We start from the raw sequence: 24,124 nt of genomic DNA, 5'->3' as shown, positions 1-24,124 counted from the left end.
AAAAAAACCTCTGTGTTACTTATAGATATAGTGAAGCAAAACAAATTCCTGCAAAGGCTCTGTCCAAAAGACAAACATATTTTTTGCACCCTGAATCCCTCGCTTTTCTATTAAGAATTCTGTTCATCAGTTCTCTGGAATCATGATGGGTTTCTATGTGGATCAGAGTTCTTAAGTCTTTCAAAGTTCTTTGTTTTTTTACAATGTTGTTATTGTATAAACTGTTTTTGTTCTGCTCACTTTAATCTGCATCAGCTCATACAAGTCTTCCCAAGTTTCACTGAAACTGTTCCTTTCATAATTTCTTATTGCACAATAGTATTCTATGACCTTTGTTTAGCCATTTTATAATCGAAGGGCTCCCCCTTAGGTTCCAGGTCTGCTTCTACAAGAAGAGCTGCTATAAGTTTTTTGTTAGTATGAGTTTTTTCCCTCTCTGATCTCAGAGGAGTATAGGCTTAGTACTATTATCATTGGATCAAAAGGTGTACATAGTTTGGTAGCTTTTTAAGCATAATTCCAAATTGTTTCCAAAATAATTTGGCCAATTCATGGCTTGACCAAAAGAGCACCAATGTACCTATTTTTCTGCCAGTTTTCCAACATAAATAATTTTCCTTTTGGTCAATCTTGCCAATGTGATGGATTTGAGGTAGAGCTTCAGCATTGCTCTAATATCCATTTCTCTAATTATTAATGACTTGGAGCATTTTTTTTCACTTGGCTATTGGCAGTTTGGATTTTTTTTTCTTTTGAAAGCTGCCTTGACCGTTTATCTTTATGTATTTGAATAAATTCCTTATTTTTTAAAAAATGAAACCTTTATCAGAAAAAAAAAACTTGCTGCAAAGATTTCCCCAATTATCTGCTTTTCCCTTTTAATCTTGACTTCACTGATGTTGGTTATGCAAAATTTCTTAATTTCATGTATTCAGAATCATCCATCTTATCTTCCACGATGCCCAAGAGATACTTTTAGAAAATCCTCTGATAATTTTAGTCTTTTGTTCTTCTTAAAGGATACTGTATTCAGGAAAACTAGTGAAGAGCAGGGAATTAATATTCCGGCAATTCCTGTCCCTTGTCATCATCTGCTCCCAACTAATCCTCATGTGACAATCTTTTGATGGGACTGAGGATGTTTAATTTGAAGAAATAAAGACACTTTCCCAGTCTTTGAAGGATTGTCGTGATGAAGAGATTTGTTCCTTGTGACTCCAGAGATTTTAGGGAGGCAGAGTCTCTTAAAAATGGTTTGGCTTTTTCTTTTTGGTGAATTATCAAACTCCCTCTTACCAGAAATCTTCAAGCAAAGCCTGGATGTTCATTTTTAAGACAATGGATCTATTCATTAAGTGAGAGGTTGGGATTGAGGACCTATAAGATCTTTTCCAACTCAGCATTCTTGTAGTTCAAAATGCCAAATGAACAATAAAGATAATATAGTTCTGGGAGTTCAAAAGCAAGGCTCAATGGGAACTAGATGAGTTAGGGAACACTTCATAAGGAGGAGATGGGACTTGGACAGGATCATGAATATTGAATGCTCTATAGAGGGCCGTGTAATAAGACTAAGAACAGCAGAGCTGTGAGCATATTGCTTTAAATGGAGTAGAGATTTCATGTACTGGAAGAATGGGAAATTATGTTGAAAAGATATTTTGGCACAAGGTTGCCTAAGGCCTTGAATGTCAGATTGATGAGTTGTTGTTCAGTCCTTTTAGTCTTGTCTGACTCTCTGTGACCCCATTTTGGGGGTTTTCTTGGTAAAGATCCTGGAGTGGTTTGCCATTTCCTTCTCCAGCTCATTTTACAAATGAGGAAACAGAGGCAAACAGGATTAAGTCACTTGCCCAGTGTCACACAACTAGTAAGTGTCTGAGGCTGGATTTGAATTAAGGTCCTCCTGACTCCAGGGCTGGCACTCTATCCTGCTCCACTAAGCTGTCCCTAGTGTACCACTAAGTAAAGAGCCAAATATCCTTCCTATTTCCTATCTGAAAGAGTATTATTGGTCATGGGATATAGATGTAAATGAATATATTTATTACAAGGCATATGTGGGGCAAAGAGGATGAAGTTAAGGAAAGAGAGATACATCACTCAGGTCCTCATCTTCTTCAAGTTCTTGGCTTACAAGCCTGGGTTCAATCACGAAAACCTTTCCCAAAAGGTCTTATTCTGTGGGCCTCGTTTCCGTCTGGATTTTGCTCTGGGAACTTTCCAGATATATTTATTCACATCTGAAAAGGCAACAAGTATATTTTAGGTAGAGGATAGCCTTTATTTTTCCACACAAAAAATGTAAAAGTCCCAAAGGATTTATCAGAGCCCAGAAAAAGATATAGAAAAGACAGAGCTCTCACTGTAGCTCATAGACAGTCAACATAATTCTCTTTTTTGTGGTGGGTTCTGCTTTTCCACCAGGGTCTTAGAATCCCTCCATTCTGTACCATCCTGTGGCTTTGACTCCCGGGGGACATAACTGAAGCTGGGGTAGTTAATGGGACACATTCCAGAGAATTCCTAGTTATTGCATGGAATCTTCCAAAGTTCCTCTCAGTCTCATAAAGCCACAGAGCTGGAATTTGGAATTTCCCTTCCTCCCCCAAAGGAAACATACCTTGAATCCCCTTTCAGTTACATCTGCATTGTCTCAATAACTCTTGGCAATACTTGGGAGTAAAATACATGTCTTCTGCTTTCCTATGTCAAGGCATTAGTCCCTTCCTGCCCTTCCAGCCTCACATGCATGAACTTCCTCTTTCTCTAAGAGGTACACTTCTCTAGAAGGCACGATTCCTTAATTCTCCAACTTGGGGTTACTCACAAGGCAACTCCCAATAAGTCTTCCTTCTCTAACTAGAAAGTATTATGCTGCCTAGGAAATCCCTCCTACTCTAACCAGGAGTTCAGGAGTGACATTGTCCATAAACTTACCAAAGCCTCAGCTTTCATGTGTTTTTTGCATTAGGCAACTAAGTGATGCAGTAGATGGAGAGCTGGATCTGGAGTCAGCAAAGATCTGAGTTCAAATCCAGCCTCAAATACTGTATGATTCCCTGGCTAATCTCTCAGTCTCAGTTTTCTCATCTAAAAATGGGGTTAATAACAGTACCTAGCTCCCAGGGTAGTTGTGAGGATAAAATGATACAATGTTTGTAAAACACTTTGCATATTAAAAGCCTATATAAAAGCTAGCTATTATTTTAATTAGGCCTCTAGGCAGCCATTTTTAGCTCTTGAGAGGAAATCTCTTCCCTACCTCTAGATAAATCTGGAAAAAAAGAGGAAAAATGGAAGAATCTTTTTTATAAGTCCTTAGAAAGGATAGCTCCTACTGAGAGTCCATCTTAAGATGGGGGCCAAACCAATCATTTTGGGAGCAGTCCCAGTCATGGAAACTGTTATCTTTAGTTCTCTTAACATTGTGACATTCTGTAGGAAGAAAGGTATGGCCAAGCAAAGAATCTAAACAAAGGCTCACCTTCAGATAAACTCATCCAGATGATCAGGGAAAAGCCCATGATCAACCTTTCCCCAAGCTAGAGGGAAGGGAAAAGGAGAGTGGGAGGATTGGGGATTTAAACAGCTATAAATAGCCAAAATCTGAGTGCAGATATATATTGTTTTAATAAGGAGTATTTATTTATATTTAATAAGGAGTTTCCTGACTGAAATATCGTGGACTGGAGTCTTGTAAATACGCCTGTTGTGCAAGGTCTTTAATTCTGAACATATAATGTCGATTCCTGGCAGACTGGACTAGGACTGGCTGAGCTGAGACAACATCTTAGAAGATGTCAGTAATCATAGAGAATGGAATCATAAAATAGCACAGACTTGCACAGAGTAGGGGTTTAATACATGTTTCTTAAAGGAGTGATTGAAAAACAATCAATTAATCAATAAACATTTATTAAGAGTCTACTATGTACCATGCACTGTGTTAAGTGCTGGGGATACAAAAAGAGACAATCCCTGTCCTCAAGGGGCTTACAGTCTAATGGGGGAGACAACATGCAAGCAAATATATATAAAGCAAGCTATATATGGGATAAATAGGAAGTAATTAAGAGAGTGAAGGCCCTAGAATTAAAAGGAATAGGGAAAGGTTTTCTTCAGGAAGTGGAATTTTATCTGGGACTTAAAGGAAGCCAGGGAAGGCAGAAGTCTGAGCAGAGGAGGGAGAGGGGGACAGCATGAGAAGATGTCTACCTCCCCATGGGGGACAGCAGAGAAAACGCCCTAGAGCCAAGAGATGGAATATTCCTGGAACAGCGAGGAGACCAGTGTCACTGAATCTAAGAATGTGTCTTAGGGAGTAAGGTGTAAGAAGATTATAAAGGTAGGAGTGGGTTGGGTGATGAAGGGCTTTGAATGCCAAAGCGAGCATTTCCTATTTGCTCTTGGAGGTAATAAGAAGCCACTTATTGGGGGCCTGGGGAGGGGTGACATGATCAGACCTTTGATTTAGGAAAATCATTTTAGTGGCTGAATAGAGGATGGATTGGAGTGGGAAGAGCTACCAGCAGGCTATTACAATAACCCAGGTTTGAGGTGATGAGGGTCTGCAGTAGAGGGGTCAATGACAGTGTCAGAGGAAAGAAGGGTGGGGGGTGGCACAGATATTCTAGAAATGTTGCAAAGGTGAAATCAACAGGCCTTGGCCACAGATTGGAGGATGAGAAGTAATGAGGAATTTAGGATGATTCCTAGGTTTTGAGCCTGAGAGAATGGGAAGATGGTAATACCTCCTACAATAATATGGGAGGTGGGGGAGGGGTGTTTAGGGAAAAAGATAGTGAGTTCTGATTGTGTCATCACAGTAGTAGATAGAGCTGGATGGATTCTTGAGAGATCATCCGATCCACCCTTCTCCAGTCAGGCAGATCAGGGTCTAAAGGGCAAATGGTTATCTTTCCACCTGCAGATCTTCAGGGATAAAATCAGTTCAGCCCAGCAAATACATGGTAGGGTAGAGCTAGGTGGTGCAGTGGTTAGAGTTTTGCAGTTGGAGTCAGCAAGGCTTGAATTCAAATTTCACCTCAGACAAGCTATTTGACCCTGGGAAAGTCTAACTACTTTCTGCCTGTTTCTTCATTTGTGAAATAGGGCTAATAATAACACCAACCTGCCTATGTTGGCTTGATTATTTCCCATTTTTCCTGCATATAGCTTGTTAGTATATAGTTGTTTGTATGTTGTCTCTCCCATTAAGTAGTGAACTCCTCAAGTGCAGATACCATCTTCTTTTTTTGTTTTTGGAGGGGGGAAGGCAGGGCAATTGGGGTTAAGTGACTTGCTAGTCACTTAACTAACAAGGTCACACAGCTAGTAAGTGTCAAGTGTCTGAGACTGGATTTGAATTCAGGTCCTTCTGACTCCAGGAACAGGGCTCTATTCACTGGGCCACCTAGTTGCTCGCAGAGACCATCTTCTGCCTATTTTTGCAATCCCAGTGCTTGGCACAGTAGCATAATAAATGTTTGTTTACAGACTATTAGGAACACACTGCCTCATTCCAGACACAAGAGGGTGCATCCATCAAAGTACTGCAGCACTTTCTTTATTTTTTAATCATATTTTATTTTTTCCCAATTACATATAAAAATTATTTTTAACTTCTTTTTTTTTTTTTGGTCTTTTTGGAGGGGGAAGGCAGGGCAACTGGGGTTAAGTAAGTGACTTGTCCAAGGTCACACAGCTAGTTAGTGTGTCTAAGGCCAGTGCTCTATTCACAGCACTACCTAGCTACCCCTTAAATTTCATTTTTAAAAATTTGAGTTCCAAATTCTCTCCTTCCATCCCTCCTTCCCTCCCCCAGATGGTAAGCAATTTTATATATAATACATGTGCAATCATGTAAAAACTATATCCATATTAGTCATTTTGTGGAAGAAAAGAGACAAAAAAAACACTAAAAAACAAAGAAAGTGAAAAATAATATGCTATGATCTGTATTCAGACTCCATCAATTCTTTTTCTGCAGATGGATAGCATTTTTCATCACGAGTCCTTTGGAGTCATCTGGGATCATTACATTGCCAAGCAGCACTTTCTGCAAGAAATCTTTGTGGATCACATCAGCTGCTAATGCTCTCCTTCCCCTTTTCCATCCTTCCTAGAAACCCAATATTTAACTATGTTATATTTATTCTATATACACTAAAGTATATACTTGTTTTCTTCTCCACTAGAATGGAAATTATAGAATGATTATGGAGTAGGGATTGTTTCAATCTTTGGTACAGTGCCAGACACATAGAGGGTTTTTAATAAAATGTTTGTTGATGGATTCTTATGAGGAAACTGCCTCCTATGTGAAGGATACTAATTCTAGGAGATTTTAAAGAGGATGATCCTCTGTCCTAGGGTAGCTGGATGGCTTAGTGGATGCACCCTGGGCCTGGAGTCAGCAAGACCTGAGGTCAAATGTGGCCTCAGACACTTTATCAGCTGTGTGACTTGGTTTGCCTTAATCCACTGGAGAAGGAAGTGGTAAACCACTATAGTATTTCTGCCAAGAAAACTTTATGGACCGTGTGATCCCATGGGGTCAGGAAGGTCCAGATATGACTGAACAACTATAACTCTGCCCTCAGTGAGTTTGCAATCCAATTGGCAGAGAAACAAGGAGTACATAAATAACTACAATATAGGAAAGAAAATGGTGTCAGTGTAATGCAGGCTTAGAAAGAGCCAGGAGAGACGTGAGGAAGACACATTACCACATAAGATCACCAAGTCACATTCTGTTTCCCAGTGGAGTAATTTCTGGTTTTGGTTCTAATGGAGGCAGAGCTAGAGAGCAGGGGGCAAATGCAGGGAGAAGCCTGGAGCCATAAAGTGTCAGAGCTGGAAAGGCACTTGGAAAGCAGCTACTACAAGCCTTCTTAATCTTGTGTGTGTGTGTGTGTGTGTGTGTGTGTGTGTGATGGTCCCCTTTGGCAGTGCCTTTGGAGCCTTTATCAGAAGAATGTTTGTTGCCTAGTTATCACTGAAGGGAGTACTAAATTTCAGATAGATGCTAGTGAAAATAAAGATATACTTTTTTTTTTCTGGTCCAACTTCATGAAATCAAATTAAGATCCTCTGATATAGTCCAACTTCCTCATTTTACAAATGAAGAAACAAGACTCAGACTTGCTCACACAGTTAACTGGTATTAGAAATAGGACTAGCTCCCTCTCAGAAACAGGTGTAACTAGGAATTTTTTTCACTAGCAACCAAAAAATCCACACCAAACCAAACAACTATTGAAAGTGAAAGAGAAAATAGCAGAGTGAAGAAGAGCAGGAATCAGACTAAGAAGTTTACTGGAGGACTAAAGCATCAGAAGCTGCCCTATCCATCCTCTTCTCTGGTCCTTCAAGGTCCCTCTCCCATTACCTTCTCCTTTTCAGGGTCAGTCTCCATCCCACACTCCACAGGGCCTTCATTACCATCCCCACTTACAAGACTAGAGAAGGGAGTGCCCCACCCCCGGGAAGTTTCCTGGTCACCCCTCCCACAGCCCTGTCTTAGTTATGTCGTCAGAAATATAACTTTCTGGCTTTTGGGGGCACAGTCTTTTAAATACTTTCCAATATAGGCCCAACACTGGGTCTACATCAGAGGACCATGGTGAGGAGGGAAGGGTGAAGAGAATGGGAGACTTTGGTTGGAGATTGAGTGTGGGGATTGAATGTGGGGAGAATCAAAGTCAAGGTGGATTGGTTCCACTTGTAAAAATATCTATACATATACCTTATTTCCATTGATTTGAGTTGAGGGAGTGCCCCAGAGGCAAGAAAAGGCAGTGAGAGTTTTGGGGAAAGTCTCTGGTCTGGGCTCATGCAGAGTAATGGTGCCCTGTGAACAGCATCCCAAAAGGGTGTCCTGACTGAGCCCTATCTCTCTGCTCTACCCAGTGGAGGAAGCTAGCCACAGCCTCAGGTTTCCGGGTGTACTATCATAATAAAGAGCTGTCAGAGCAGCACCCGTGGGAAGAAGAGCTATTTCACATCAACGAGTAATAATTGCGCTGAGGCCCGCCCAGTTTCTCCAACTCCCCATGGATCAGAGAACAGGGAAAATATTATTCTTGCCCACAAAACTAATCACAGTTTCTATTTTTATCCCCTCACGAGGAAGGATGGAGAACCTGGATCAGTCATCACATCAAGGGAGCAGCAATGGGGAAGGATGACTGACACTCAGTTGACTTCTGGGACCCTGGGTCCAGCCCAGCCTTGAAGGCCAGTGCCCCATCTCTCCCAAAGCAACTGAATTGAAATCCTAACTTGGGTCCTTAATAACTGTGACCTTGGGCAAAAGTTCACTGCTCTAACCCTTGGTTTCTTCATCTGGGACATGGAAGATAATACTTGCACCATCTACCTCACATGTTGTGAGGAAAACTTTGTAGACATTGGAGCTATTGTTTTCAGCCCCTGGGAGAGATAACAATAACAATCCCTACTTGAGGATGATACAGGGATTGAGCCTCGGAGTTACAAAGACCCTGAGTTCGAACCTTACTTTAGATCTTGGGTCTTAAGTTTCCTTTTCTATAAAATGAGGAGCTTGGAATCCATAAATGTCCCTTTTGTTTCTAAAGCTAGGATCCTGTGATTCCCTTTGTTCTTGTTGTCCAGCCGGTTCGGGCATGTCCAACTCGATGTGACCCTTTGGAATTTTCTTGGCAAAGATACTAGAGTAGTTTGTCATTTTCTTCTCCAGTGTGTCCCCATTTTACAGATGAGAAACTGAGGCAAATGTGACTAAGTGACTTATCCAGGGTCACACAGCCTAGCAAGTATCTGAGGTCAGATTTGAACTGAAATCTTCCTGATTCTAGGCCTGGTGCTCTATTCATTAACTGGCCCCCAATTCTCTTAGCAGAGGTCAATCAAAGTCTTGAAAGAGGGCTAAGTAAATGACCCCAGTGGGCGTAGAAGTAGAAAAATAGTGAGCAGAGTATTTTATGTTTTAGAAAAAGGTGACTTTTACTAGGGCGAGGTACAGGACACAGGAGGGTGCACCATCAGAGTGTGGTCTAGAGTAAGAGCCTAGAGGCAGGCAGGATAGGGTAAAGATGTCAGCTATAAAAGAGGGAAGAACACACTAGAACAGAAGGGTGGGATGGAGAAGTTCAGTTTGTTAGAGTACATGGGTTAAGGAGGTTAACGTTAGAACTTCAGTCTTAGCATGGGCTATTTCACTTAACTCGAAAGAAAACTTCCCAACCCTTGCTAGTCACCTCACTAACCAAACTCTTGGTCACAAGGAGGACCAGGTGTATGACTCAATGTTACTCGTCCCCACTACCAGAAAAACAACTCAGAGCAGATGCCAAAGCAGTGGGGGTGGATCAGAGCATCATCTTTATGTGTGAAGTGTAACACAATGTTCCTATTATTAGAGATATAAAATATACGAGGCCAGCAACATGGTGTGGTGGATGGAGGGTGGATGGACCTTGGAGTCATACATGTATGAACTTTGAGACCATGAGCAAGTCACTAATTTCTCAGTGGTCCCAGGAGACTATCAAAGAGGAGATTTAGAACAAGTTATTTATCTCCGTGGTTGCATCTCTCAAGGAATCTTGTATGGTCTTAATATATGTACAGAAGATAACTTGCCTTTTTGAAGCAAAACTTTTAAGGCTCCATTTGAAATCCTTAAAAAAACCCCAAAGCAATAATTAACATACAAACACAGCAGAATCTCTCCCCTTCTGAGTTAACCAGGTGACTATGAAGATGGGTAAGAGTTTAATGCATGACAAGGGTCTAAGAAGGTCAAAAACCAGAATGCCATCTGAGGTCCAAGAGGGAAAAGGTGGTTACTAATTGGAGGGATCAAGGAAAGCTTAGAGCAGGAGGTGGTACTTAAGTTAGACTTACAAGAATTGGCTAGAAATGTGATAGGGGTTGGCCTAGGGAACTGAATGAACTGGAGTTCAGAAGAAGGGAAGTCAGTACCCCAGTTGGAGTGGGATATATAGAGTATATGAAGGGGAAGAATGTGACATAAGGCTGGAAAGGAGATGGTGAAAGGTCTTGACTTTCAGGTAAAGGAGTTTGACTTTTGTTGTTGTTCAGTTTTTCTAAGTCCTGTCTGACTCTTTGTGATTCCATTTGGGATTTAAAAAAATTTTTTTATTTTTAGTTTTCAATATTTATTTCCCAAAGATTTTGAGTTACAGATTTTCTTCCCATTTCTCCCCTACCCTCCACCCCAAGATGGCAAGCAAGCATACCGAATACCCTTTCTCCCAATCTGCCCTCTCTTATGTCCTCCCCCAATTCTCCCCTTTACTTTCTTGTAGGACAAGATGGATTTCTATACCCCATTGCCTGCATATCTTATTTCATCTGGGATTTTCTTGGCAAAGATATTGGAGTGGTTTGCCATTTCCTTCTCCAGCTCATTTTACAGATGAGGAAACTAAGGCAAAGAGGGTGAAGTGACTGGCCCAAGGGTCACACAGCTAGTAAGTGTCTGAGACAAGATTTGAACTTAGGATGATGAGTCTTCCTGACCCCAGATCCTGAATTCTATCCACTGTGCCACGTAGCTGACCTTTACTTAGCAGGCAATTGGGAGCCACTGAAGCATTTTGAGCAGAAGCACAACATGATCAGTTCTACCCATAAAGAAGATACATTTGGTAGCAGGGTGAAAGAGGGCCTGGAGTGGGTGAGAATGTGGGAAGAGGAACTCTGAGGAGGCTATTTCATAAGCCGAGGTGGATGGTGCTAAGGGCCACCTGTACTGGGTGGTGGCAGTAAAAAGAGAGTGGCTCATTTGCCACTTTCTCACACCTAAACTTTTCTCTTTCTCTGTTCAACCCATTGAGGATCAAATAAACTGCTGCACCACCACTGCCCGACCTTTCCTAGGCCACACAGAAGAGCATGGCAAGACGTGGAGAGGACAGTGGCGGGGAGAGCACGGACTTGGAAGAGGGCAGTATTCAGAGAGAGTGCAATCTCTGTGACCGAATACAGGGAGATGAAGCAGTTGTCGAGTGCATATCTTCCCAAGATACCATTTTCATCATATTACTCTCCTGCTCAAAAGCCTCCTTTTGTTTTCTGTGCATATTATCTGTGCTGCATTGATGTGCTTTCCCCTGCTCCCCTTCCTTCCTTCCTTCCTTCCTTCCTTCCTTCCTTCCTTCCTTCCTTCCTTCCTTCCTTCCTTCCTTCCTTCCTTCCTTCCTTCCTTTCTTCCTTCCTCAATTGAGATAGCATAAACAAACCACTTTTGAAACCTTGAAGTGATATATATAAAAGTTACCTTTTTTCCCCTTGTTGTCACTAATCCTCCTGTTCTCAATTTCCAGCTCATCATTTCTCTGCCAGGATGTGGGAAGCACACTTCAGCCTCAGTCATCTTGAATTATAGTTGCTCATTGCATTGATCAGCATTCTTTAGTTTTTCAAAAGTGGTTTTTCTTTACAATGTTTTAGTCATTATATAAATTGTTCTTCTGGTTCTGTTCACTCTGAATCAGTTCACTCAGGTCTGTCAAGATTTCTCTGAATCATTTGTTAAGGCACAATACACTTATATACTAAATTTGTTCAGTCATTCCACAATTGATGGATAACCCCCTTTATCTAGTTCTTTGCTAAAACAAGGTATTTTTATGAATATTTTTGTACATATGGGTCATTTTCCTCTTTCTTCTCTCTTTATGGAGTATATATCTAGTAGTAGTATCACAGGGTAAAAGAGAATGCACAATTTAGTGATTTAAGGAGCACACTTTGGGGCAGCTAGGTGGCACAGTGGATATAATGTGTGGTATGGAGTTAGGAAGACCTGAGTTCAAATCCAACCCCAGACCCTTACTGGCTGTGTGGCCCTGGGCAAGCTACTTAACACTGTTTGCTTTCCTCAACTACTACTACTACTTACAAATTGCTTTCCAGAATAAATGGACCAGTTCACATCTCCAGCAACAGTGTATTAGTGTTCTTTTCCCCACATTCAACAATAGCAATTTGGGGGGAGTCATCTTTGACAATCTGATGGATAGGAGATGGAAGTTAAGAGTTATTTTAATTTTGTTTTTCATTATTATTTGGAGCATTTCCTCCATATGATTGGTGGTAGCTTAGTTTTCTTTTTTATTCATTTATTTATTTATCTATCTATTCATTCATTCATTTGTTCATTCGTTTATTCATTTATTCATCCATCCATTCACCCATTCATTCATCTATTTATCTATTTATGTATTTATTTATTTTTTGCTTTTTGGAGAGCAATTGGGGTTAAGTGACTTGCCCAAAGACACACGGCTAGTAAGTGTGTTAAAAGTGTCTGAGGCTGGATTTGAACTCCTGACACCAGGGCTGGTGCTCTATTCACTGCTCCACCTAGCCACCCCCTGATAGCTTACTTTTCTTCTTTTGAAAACTGACCATATCTGTTGGGAAATAACTCTTATTTTTCTACATTTGAATTTATTCCCTATAAATCTTAGATATTAGACCTTTATATCAGAGATAGATTTTTGCATAATTAACTGCTTCCTTCTGTTTTTAATAGTTTTTGGCTTTGTGCAAAACCTTTTACATTTTATGTGATCAAAATGGTTTATTTTATCTCTTGTGATCCTCTTTATCTCTTATTAGATTCATAATTATTTCCTAATTCTGATTTCCTAAATGCTGATTCCTCTGTTCCTGTAACTTGTTTATGATGTAACATTTTGTATCTAGGTCATTTGTCTCTTACTGTGGCACACAACAAGAGATGTAGATCTAACTTATAGAAAGGCTGATGATTTGTGTGTTTTATTTTTTTTTATATCTTGTTACTTTGACGAATTTATTTATTATTTCAATTAATTTTAGTTGAATCTATTGGGTTCTCTAAGTAGACCACCATTTTATCCCCAAACCACAATAATTTCCCCACTCTTTGCCTATGCTTAATCTCTCCATGTATTTTTTCTTGTCTAATTGCTACATCTTCAATTTCTAGTACTATATCAAGTAATAGTTGTGGAAATGGATATCTTTGATTTTTTGGAAGGTCCTCCATTATATATAATGCTAGTGCTTGATTTTAGATACTATTAATTACATTAAGGTATGAGCAATGATTTATTTCTGTTTAAAAATTCTTTTTTTTTTTGGAGGGAGGAGGGCAGGGCAGTTGGGGTTAAGTGACTTGCCCAAGATCATACAGCTAGTGAGTGTTAAGTGTCTGAGGTAGGATTTGAACTTAGGTCCTTCTGACTCCAGGACCAGTGCTCTATTCACTGCGCCACCTAGCTGCCCCGTTTTAAAATTCTTTTGATAGAAAAAGATACTGTATTTTAAAAAAGTTTTTCCTCCTTCTGTTAACACGTCTAATCTCACAATTTTTTATTGTTTTTTGTTATTAGTGTAGTCTATTATATTTATAACTTTCCTAATATCATATAGAATCACTCTGCATTCTTGTTATAAATCCAACCTGGTTATAGCATATAATCTTTTTAAATATATTGTTTCAGCTTCTTTGTTGGTACTTCATTTAATATTTTTGTTTTTAATAGTCATTAGGGACAATAGTCTATCGCTTTCTTTCTCAACTTTGTCTCTCCCTGATTTAGGTTTTAAAACTATATTTGTATCAGGGGCCGCCAGGTGGCTCAGCGAGTAAGAGCACCAGCTCCAGTGTTGGGATGACCTGGTGATCGAATCCCGGGCTCAGATACTCAACACCACCCCCAGAAATAACTGGCCGTGTAACCCTGAGCAAGTTACTTAACCCCAATTGCTTATAAAAAAAAGAAAAAAATTATATTTGTATCATAATAGCTAACATTTAGCTGGGTGGTGCAGTGAATAGAGTGCCAGGTCTGGAGTCAGGAAGACTCATCTTCCGTAGTTTAAATCTGGCCTCAGATATTTCCTAGCTGCATAACACTGGGCAAATCACTTAACCCTGTTTGCCTTAGTTAAAATGTTTTGCCCTGTTAAATGTTTTCCTCAGTTAAAATATTTGCCCTGTTTGCTCTGTTAAAATGAGCTGAAGAAGGAAGTGGCAAATCGCTCCAGTATTATTGCCAAGAAAATCCCAAGTGGGGTCACAGAGTCAGACATGACTGAAAAAAACCTGAACAGCAACAAAAACTAGCATTTACATAGCATTTTAAGGTTTACAAAGTGCTTTGCAAATATTATTTCATTTTATTCTCACAATAACCCTGGGAGATAGATGCTACTGCTATCCCCATGTTATAGATGAGGAAACTGAGACAGAGGTCAAGTGACTTGCCTAAGGTCACAGTGTCTAGGGCTGGATTTGAACTCAGGTCTTTCTGACTTCAGGTTCAGCATTCTATCGAGGCCACTAATAGAAGGAATTTCATAGGATCTCTTCTTTTTTTATATATGTTTTTTTTTGCAAACAATCTATGTAATAATGGAATTAACTGTTCTTTGAATGCTTAATATGATTCATTTGTAATTCTATCTGGTCTTGGTTTTTTTCCATTTGGCAGTTATTTATGATTTGAGTTGGTATGTTATTTAATTATTTTCATTTTCTTTGATGAAATTTCTTTTTCCTGAGGTGATATTAAATCCCCTATTTCTTATTGTTAAGCTAGGTTTATAGTTTTGTAAATATTCATCCGTTGTATCTAAGTCATCAGCTTCGTTAGCATATAAGTGGTCAAAATAATTTCTAATAATTTCCTCTATTTTTAGTGAGTTTTTAATTTTAATATTTTGTTTTCCTCTCTTAAAAAAATTAGCTAATGGCTTATCTATGTAGGTAGTTTTCCCCCCCTTGAACTCCTACTTTTATTTATAGTTCAATTATGTTTTTTACTTTCAATTGTGTTAACTTTTTCTTTGTCTTTCATAATTTCTGTTTTCATATTTACTTGTATTGTTTTGATTCGTTGCTTTTCTAGTTTATTATTAGTTGTATATCCAATTCATTGATCTCTTTTCCCCCCTTTTGTTGATGAATGTGTTTAGTGATACAAATTTTCCCCAAAGACAGCTTTGGCTTTTGTATCCCAAAAGTTTTGGCATGTTGTTTCATTGTGTCATTTTCTTTGATGGAACTATTTATTATTTAACTCATCATTTTTTTTTTAGGATTCAATTAGTCTCCATTTAAATTTTAATCCCTTCATGAAAGAACCTTTATTGATTATAATTTTTGTTATGCTTTGATCAGGAAAGGATGTGATTACTATTCTTTTTTGCATTTGTGTATGAGGCTTTTACGTCTAACATTATTATTTCTTCATGTCTTGTTGCCCCAGTTAGACTCCAAGGGTCTTGAAAACAAGGATTATATATCATTTATCTCTGCATCCCTCCATCTCTGAGCTCTTACTGAAGAGGTCTTCTAGGCGTTAATGCTATCAGCACACATTCTTTTCATTTTAGACTCTGCATAGAACATCCCCCATGACAGTGGTGCACAGCTTTTCAAGCATATCTTTCTCTATTAAATGCCTCATTTGATATAGAGAATCAAAGAATTGTTGAACAAAGTTATCTCTTTGACTGCATCTATTTGAAGAAATTCATGACTGTTTAAATGAAATCTGCCTAACAATATACACAATTAAAACCAAGTATGTAAAGAATGCCCAGAATATGGCTCACAGTTGGACAGACTCAATGCTCTCACACTGTTCCCTGCTTCCAAAGCTCATGTTTTTTAAATTACATTTTTTTTTGGAGGGGGGGAAGGCAAGGCAGTTGGGGTTAAGTGACTTGCCCAAGATCACACAGGTAGTAAGTGTCAAGTGCCTGAGGTCGGATTTGAACTCAGGTCCGCCTGATTCCAGGGCCAGTGCTCTAGTCACTGTGTCACCTAGCTGTTCCTAAAGCTCATTTTTTTTAATACCAATATCCTCCCAGTGATGCTGTGTGGCTGTGACCCATGCAATACCATAATCTCAAGGGAAAAAAAGCCCAAATTCCAAATAACAACAACAAAATCCCTTAAAACTCCACCCCCAAAACTTAATAGCCTGAAGGACAACAACAGCAAAAAAAGAGATTTAGGTAGACTCCAGCAGATTACTGATAGAGACTTACACACAAGGATTATAAAAGATAATATCTAAGGAATACAGGACTGGAAAAGGTATTGGGCTAGTCATGAAAGAAAAGGATAAGAGATGATTTTGAGTCTATAGGGCAATGGTGGTGCAGGATTGGGTTGGAATGAGCAAAGGGATTCAGAGATATATATATATATATATATATATATCAGAGATGATAGCATTACAGCCAAGGGATGCAGTTTATGCAAAGGTTTGGAGATGAGAAATCACCTTTCATATAAGGGGAACATGGATTAGACTACTTTGTCTGGAACAGAGTAGGTAACAGGGAGTACACTGGAAAAGATAGGCTGAAGTCAAACTCTGGAGGGTTTTAAATGCTCAGGAGCTCACTTCTCTTACAGGGAATAAGGAGCCATTGGATCAGAGCGAGCACAGGATAGGCAGTGTAGAGGCAAGTCCAGCATAGCTTCTTACTTACTGAAAACTGGAAGTGATGAAGGCCCTTCCACATTGCAGCCAGTATAATACTCAGTGGTCATTGGACATCTCCTTCCCAGGGATAATTTGGAGGACCAAGGGATGATTGTTGGGAGGTGGCTTGCTTCCTGGTGACAAGGGGGAGGTGAAATTTTCTACGTAGCCCCTGTAGAAAAAAGCAAAGGTTTTTAGCAGATATCGCTAAGAAGACAAAAAGATTTGGTACATCCCCTTCTCCCACCCAGGGCATCTCCAGATTGTCACCTCGAGATTCCATAAGGGAGGATCTTGAACAGTCTAATTTCTGATCCCTCTCCCATCACTGATATTCTCCACAGACTCAATTCTCAGTGTTTAGTGCACTACTGCCCCTTACACAGTCCTTATTCCAGTGATTTTGAAGTGCACTCTCCCTCCCACCCCTCCTCAAACCCCTGTTGAGTGGACTGAGGAACACTGAGGGGGTGCGGGTAGACCATGGCACCAGGACACAGTGCATACAAGAAGGGTAATGGGCTAATGAGCTCTTTACTACAGGTAATCTTGACCCATGATATGGATCAATGACTGCAAGAAGTTTCACTATCTACACTGTGGCTCTGACATTTCTGCTGTTATTCTCATTCAATGTCATCACCACTTTTCACTGGGGTAAACTGCAAATATTTACCATCCACCTCATAGATCAGATTGTTAAGCTCTGAGACTGGGTCCTTCCAAAGTGGGGAGGCAAAGTTGTGAATTTCTAATCTTTGTTTTTCCATACTGCTCACTCCTTCCAGGAGCTATTACATTGCTTTTTTTGTTTTTGTTTTTGTAATACAGCTATTACCATATAGCATCTGTAACAGGATTGCTGTGACAACTTTACCCACATGATAGCAATGGAGAGGGGAAGAATAAAGCCCATGTAACAAGCCCCTCTTCTCTTCCTTCTTTGTCCTGGGTTTCTGGCTCACTAATAACAATAGTCTAGGAGAAAATTTGGGCTTCATGTTATAGATCTCTCTCTCTTTCCTTTTTTCCCACTTTTACCTTGATTTGGGAAGCAGGTGAAGGTTATTCAGGTTTGTGAGCTCTCAGGGAAAGTTTATGGTGTTGCTACCTCTCCCATACCTTATATTGAGACATAAAAGGGACAGGCCATGAGATAAACCACAGCACAAAACCCATCCTACTTTCAAATTCATGCCATCCACATTTATCACCCAACCCAGATTCTGGTGGCCATTATCTATCAAGCCCTAGGATTTTCTTTCCTCAATGAATCCAGTGCCTGGTTTTTCTCTCTACCCCAATTCCTATTCTCATACTAGGGGACTTCAATGGATATCCCTCAAATAAACTAATTTCTCAGTTCCTCAATTTATTCAGTTCCCTGATTTACTCCTCCTTACCTTACCTCAGCTATACACAGAGATACCCTTGATTTATCCATCACCTGCAAGTATTTCAATTCTATGTTCACTGTCTCTGAAATTCCTTTATCTAACTATAATGTCTTGTGATTCCATATTTCCCTATGCCCTACAACCCCTAACTTTGTTCTTCATCCTCACTATGACCGTTTTTCAGTTCTTTCCCAAGTCATCAACCCTGTCCTGGCTGCCATCTCTTTCCTTCTCTATCTCAACTCCTTGATGAGCTAATTCAGTCTTACACCATCTTCTACTTTGGAAGCCCTGTCCCCTTGTCCTATTGCCAATCATCCCTTGACAAACCCAACCCCGGATTACTCCTATCATTCACTTCCATTACTTCTGTTCACATGTTGCTAGATAGAGCTAGAGGAAATCATGAAACCCTGTTGATTGAGTCCACTACAGATTTATGGTATCTAATCACAATTGGATCTGTACTGAAGAAAGGCATTCATTCTACTCCTCCTCCCTATTAGACTCACAATCTCACTCCTCCATAGGAGTTGTTTCAAATTTCTTATCTCTCTTCAAGTGTCCCATGACACCCTGTCCCCCAACCACCTCTACTGAGGACCTTGACTCATACTTCACTGAAAAAAAAATGGAGATCATTTGTTGAGAGGTCCTTCTTCTCCCCTCCTTATCTTGACTCACTGACATCTTTCCCAACTATATCTTCCTTTGCTTCTTTCTCACCTGATGAGATGGCCCTTCTTGTCAAGGCCATCCCCTCTACATGCACCCTTGATCTCTACCCCCTTTCAACTTTTCCAGCAGATTTTACCACTCTCATCCCCAATTCTCTCTTCTCTTTCCATCTCTCTCTAATTACTGCCTCTTTCTCTATTGTCTGAAAACATGCTCATGTCTCCATCATCCTTAAAAAGCCCTCAGTTGCTCCTTCCATTCATATTAGTATTATTCCATATTTTTCCTCACCAACTTTTAAAATTTCTTGAGGGAATTGTCTATACCGTCATTCTACTTCCTCTCTCATTTTTCTAAATCCTCTTCAATCTGACTTCTGATTACCAAAATTACCAATGATCTCTTTTTTTTTTCCTTTTTGGAGGGGGGAGGGCAGGGCAATTGGGGTTAAGTGACTTGCCCAAGGTCACACGGCTAGTAAGTGTTAAGTATCTGAGGTCAGATTTGAACTCAGGTCCTCCTGACTCCAGGGCCTGTGCTCTACTCACTGCACCACCTAGCCATTCCGAATGATCTCTTTAGTGCCAAATGTAATTGCCTTTGCTCATACTTATCCTTCTTGACCCCTCTGCAGACTTTGGCGTGGTTAATCAACTTCCTCCCTACTATATACTCTCTCCTTTCTGGTTTTGTGACACTATTCAATCCCGGTTTTCCTCCTATCTGTCTGACTGCTCTTTCTCATTCTCCTTTTCAGGATTTTAATTTTGATCATGTATTAACCATGAATGTTCCCCAAGTTTCTGTCCTGGGCCTTCTTTTCTTCTCCTTCTATACTATTTCACTTGGTGATCAGTTCTCCTGGATTCAATGATCACCTCTATGTAGATGATTACCACATGTGTGTATAACTAGCCCTACTCTCCTGAGTTACAGTACCATATCACCAACTGCCTTTTAGGCATCTTGAACTGGATGTTTCCACAGACATTTCAAAGTCAAAATGTCCAAAACAGAGCTCATTATCTTTCGCCTCAAATCTTCCTTTCTTCCAAACTTCTCTCTTATTGCCAAGGGTGATGTCATCTTCTCAGTCACTCACGCTCACAATATTGACATTGTCACTTGCCCTATATTTACAGTCTGTGGCTAAGCTGCATCGTTTTTACCTTCACATTATCTCTGACATACATACATTCCCTTCTCTCCACTCACAAAACCACCACTCCAATTCATGCCCTCATCACCTCTTGCCTGGACTATTATAATGACCTTCTAATTGTTTTTTGCTTCATCTCACCCTACTCCAATCTATCCTCTATTCACCTGCCAAAATGATCTTCCTAAAGTACATATAAAATCCCTCTACCATCTAATAAATTATAGTAGCTCCCTTCTTTTCCCTTCCCTTCAGGATAAAACATAAACTCCTTTAGTATTTATAGCCCTATGTCCCCTTCTATCTTTCCGATCCAAATCTGGACGATTTGCTGTTCCTTCAACACTTTACTCCAAATTCCCTCTCTGTGGATTTGCACTAGCTGTCTCCATGATCTCCCTCCTCCTTTCTTCCTCTTAGCTTTCCTGGCTTCCTCCACATCTCAGCTCAATTCTTATCTTTATTTATTGATCCCCTTTACATGTCCCCCCCATCCAGTACCTTCCTCTCTGAGATTAACTTTCATCTCTTCCCTATATATTTTGTATGGATGTAGTTATTTACATGAGGATTCATCTATTTAGAATGTGAGCTCTTGAAGGCAGTGGCCATTTTTTGCCTTTCTTTGTTTCCCCAGAATTTCTCACAATTCCTGGTACATGGTAAACATTTAATAAGTGATTTTTAAAAACTAATTATTCCTAGCCCACACTAGATAAACAGAATACAACACACTCTGGACATAATTTGCTTCTCCCACATCTCATTTCCTCAGCTTCCATGTCTTATGCATTTCCTACCTATGAGCCGTCTCCTTCAAGATCAAGGTTATTGACACTCTGGGTAGTTTGCTTCAGGTCAAATACAAGATCCTCTGCAGAGCTTAGAGAAACCTGGAGAGATCAGTGGATGGATAACCCCAACCCCATCCTTGCTTGTTGCACATTCAAGCTTTTTGATGGAGTTCTAGAAGGTGGACAATATCTTTCTTCTTCAATTCTTAGTTTCACAAAATTTCAGGGTTGGACCTTAGAGACCATCTAGTCTAGGGGTGGGGAACCTGTGAGGCTCCTTCCAAGGCCTTGAGGCCAAATGTGACCTGCTAGGTCCTTGGGTGCAGCCTTTTGACTGAGTTCAAGTTTTACAGAACAAATCCTTTTATTAAGGAGATTTGTTTGGATGAAGTTTGGATTCAGTGAAAGAGTTGCTCTTGAGGACCTAGAGGGCCACATGTGGCTTTGAGGCTGCAGGTTCCCCACCCCTGATCTAGTCCAACTTGTTTGGGTAAGTCACTTACTAAGAGATTCCACAGGGATCTCTTCTATAATGTCCTCAATAAGTAGTTATGTCTTTTCTTATAATGGGAAATCCATTATCCCAGAAGTAGCCATTTGTCCTTTGTATAATTTTCATTGTTAGGAAGTAACACTTATTAATTGCATCCTAGAGGTGATTCTGAGAGTAAAAGTTTCCTCCCACATTTGGTAAAATAGAATTTAGGCTCCCTCCAGTATAGTAAAGGAGCATGGAAGGCAAGAGTGAGAATAGGAAAGTAACAAAAAATAATGTCAACTTAGAATAGTGATAGTGGCTTGTATTAGGAAGAAGTAGTGTAGGGCAATCGGAGTAGAGAAAAATCATATAGAATTCATCGAAATAGAGACAAGCAGTGTAAACTGGAAGTGGAGGTTAGTGGAAGGGGTTACAGCTCACTCTATAGAACTCTGTGGGCAGAGCCTTGGGCCCTGAAGGGAAGCCAGGCCAGGAATGAGTCTTTCTTGTTTCTATTCCAGCCCACACTTCTAGGTTCTGACCTCAACACTCAGGAATGCTTCTTGGAAACAAGGCAATGTCTCTGGAATAGAGTGAGGAGGTTGGTAAAGAATAACCCACAGGGCCATACAACCTCACCCACTCCTAGAGAGGAAATAGGTGCAGACACCTTACTCTCCTATGGCATCTGAAAGACTCCCTCTCCATCCTCCCCTTACTGTCTGTCCCTTGTCTCTTCCCTCTTAGTTCCAAATACACTACCCGCCTCCTCCTTAAAATTGTCCCTCCTTAAAGGCTCCTCTTCCTCGAGTCCATAGTGGAGGAGCCAGAGAGACATCCACCCTCAAATCCTAGGAGTGGGGGAGGTACTGGTAAAAGTTGAGGGGGAGAGAAGAGCTGGATCAGTGGGGAAGGAGACAGGATTAACATTAACTGGAGAGAGCATCATTAAAAATAATAAGCAGAGCTAAATTGTGCTTTACAAATGTACAAAATGTTGTTTGCTTTTTTTAACAGAGGGTCTCACTTAATCCTCAAAACCACCCAGTGAGGTGGGTGGTAACAGGTATTTTTATCCCCATTTTATAGATGAGCTTCAGAGAGGTTAAGTGACTTATCCAAAGTCTCCCAATGTTTCTTTTTCTCTTTCTGGGGGAAGGATGGATGGGAGAGTGAGCTATGAGACTAGTTCATGAGTTAGCTTGGGGATGAGGTCCTGCTATGTTTGTTTTCTCCTTAGGTGGGGGTTGGGGAGGTGATGGAGGTGGGCAATGAAGCAACAGGAACTTGGACTTGTGCCCTGTTGTCCCCCATACACTCAGCTCCTTTGTTTGGCCTTTTAGGCATTGAGACATAGATAACAGACCGAAAGACAAGGGCCAAAAAGAGGTAGAGAGAAGCATAGCATGACAGGCAAAGATAGAGATTATTAGAAGACAGAGAGAGAAGAACATGGGAGAATGTCTGAGACAAAGAGAGAGTATGTGTGTGGGTAGAGAGACACACAGAGAAAGAATGAGACAGAGAAAGGCCAGTTAGTCCCCTGGGGACAAAAGCAGGTTGTGCTGCTACTGAGTTTTGATTGAAACCGGACTTAACAACAAAACAATGTAAATGAGAGACTGAGATGGGGTGGGGTGAAAGGCCTTTTCTCTGCTGCCTGAGTCTGGGCCTACTGTGATTGAAAAGAAGCATACTGACTTGGCTCCCAGAAACCAGCCTTCCACTGCCATACTGCCTCTGTGGGACACCTCCGGTAAGAAGAACTGTGGCGGGGACTCATTTTGTGGGGAGAGAATGGGCCTGAGAGCCCAGGAGATGAACCCGGGCATCTCATCCCTTGCTCCCCCTGCCCCTGATCCTAGTTGTTCTCTAGGTTCTAGCTTGTTCTCTCAAGAACCCAGGAACTCTATCAAAGTATTGATCAGTTGTGCTGACTCCCCCCCACCCCCCCACTAAAAAGCAACTACAAAATAAAACCCATAATTTGTAATATGGGATGGCTCTTGGGGAGGGGAAAGAGGAGAGATACATGGGAAATACTACGGTGATGTCAGAACAGAAAACATCACTATCAAGGACCCAGAAGTCTGGTTACCTCTCCGCCCCAGACCCAGGTTTCTGGCTCACTCATCAGGGCAGGGAACATGCTGAATGGCTACTCCCTGCGTTAGTTCGGGGCCACCACCTCCCCTAATTAGCCTTATTAGCCTCTTGCTCACTCATGGTCAGGGCCACCCTTGGTGGGGAGTAAGAGAAGAGTGAGTAACTGAGGCCTAGTTTCATGGGGTCACCAGTCCAGCTTCCTCCCAGTGGCCAGGATCAGGGTTTATGCCCCCAAGGCAAACCCTACAGCCCTTCACACTCACTTCCTTTCAGGGACCCAGTCCTCTCCCTTACACACCCTCATTCTCTATGTCCCAGTTGCCCTGAGGAACTAAGCACTATCTTGGTTTCCCAGCTACCTTCGAAATCCAAAATACTACAGGCCCTCTAAATCCCCTCTCACTTCTCTCTCCAAGTTGTTCCTCCCAGGAGGGGTCTGTCGCTTCTCCCACCCCTTTCATTTCCTAATTCCACACTCCCCTCAGGAACTTTGGTGTCATCCAAGCAGAGTTGTGAAGAAAATATATGGCATTAAATAAGCAATATATACATGTGAAATATCACTTGGGTCCTCAGGGACCCAAGCACCTGACCCCCAGCCATTTCTCTTGGGGAGGAGGGAACAGTTAGGATGGAGTGCCAGACCTGGAGTCAGGAAGACCAAGTTCAAATTTGGCCTCAGACATTTACTAGCTGTGTGACCCTAGGCAAGTCATTTAACCTTAGTTTGCCTCAATTTTCTCATCTGTAAAATGGGGATAATAATAGCACCTACCTCCCAGGGTTGTTGTAAGGATCAAATGAGATAAATATCTCTAAAATGCTTAGCACAGTGCCTGGCATAAAGCAAGCATTATATAAATGGTATCTATTCTTCCTCTCCTCCTCCTCCTTTTCCTTCTCCTCCTCCTCCTCCTCCTCCTTCTTCTTCTTCTCCTTCTTCTTCTTCTTCTTCTTCTTCTTCTTCTTCTTCTTCTTCTTCTTCTTCTTCTTCTTCTTCTTCT

General features: G+C 40.8%; 1 protein-coding gene and 1 long non-coding RNA gene across 2 annotated transcripts in view; one reads left to right on the top strand and one right to left on the bottom strand.

Annotated features, from left to right (window-relative positions):
- Nucleotides 1-24,124, top strand: part of CDSN (corneodesmosin) — a 189,233-nt gene that overhangs the window by 160,163 nt on the left and 4,946 nt on the right. The window lies entirely within an intron of this gene.
- Nucleotides 1-24,124, bottom strand: part of LOC138149967 (uncharacterized) — a 24,738-nt gene continuing 614 nt past the window's right edge. Inside the window, exons 1-3 of the long non-coding RNA XR_011165481.1 lie at nt 23,896-24,124; nt 16,516-16,680; nt 1-2,243 (exon numbers count right to left, since the gene is read on the bottom strand). The exon at nt 23,896-24,124 is cut by the window's right edge and continues 614 nt beyond it. This is a non-coding gene — a long non-coding RNA (uncharacterized lncRNA). The remainder of the gene's footprint in view (nt 2,244-16,515; nt 16,681-23,895) is intronic.

This window comes from Petaurus breviceps, unplaced genomic scaffold (assembly GCF_028583685.1).
Source record: "Petaurus breviceps papuanus isolate PSGF00001 unplaced genomic scaffold, PetGlider_PUasm1.0 90865, whole genome shotgun sequence".
Lineage (NCBI taxonomy): Eukaryota > Metazoa > Chordata > Mammalia > Diprotodontia > Petauridae > Petaurus > Petaurus breviceps.
The sequence above is the reverse complement of the archived record's forward strand: the minus strand, read 5'-3'. Positions and strand labels throughout refer to the sequence as shown.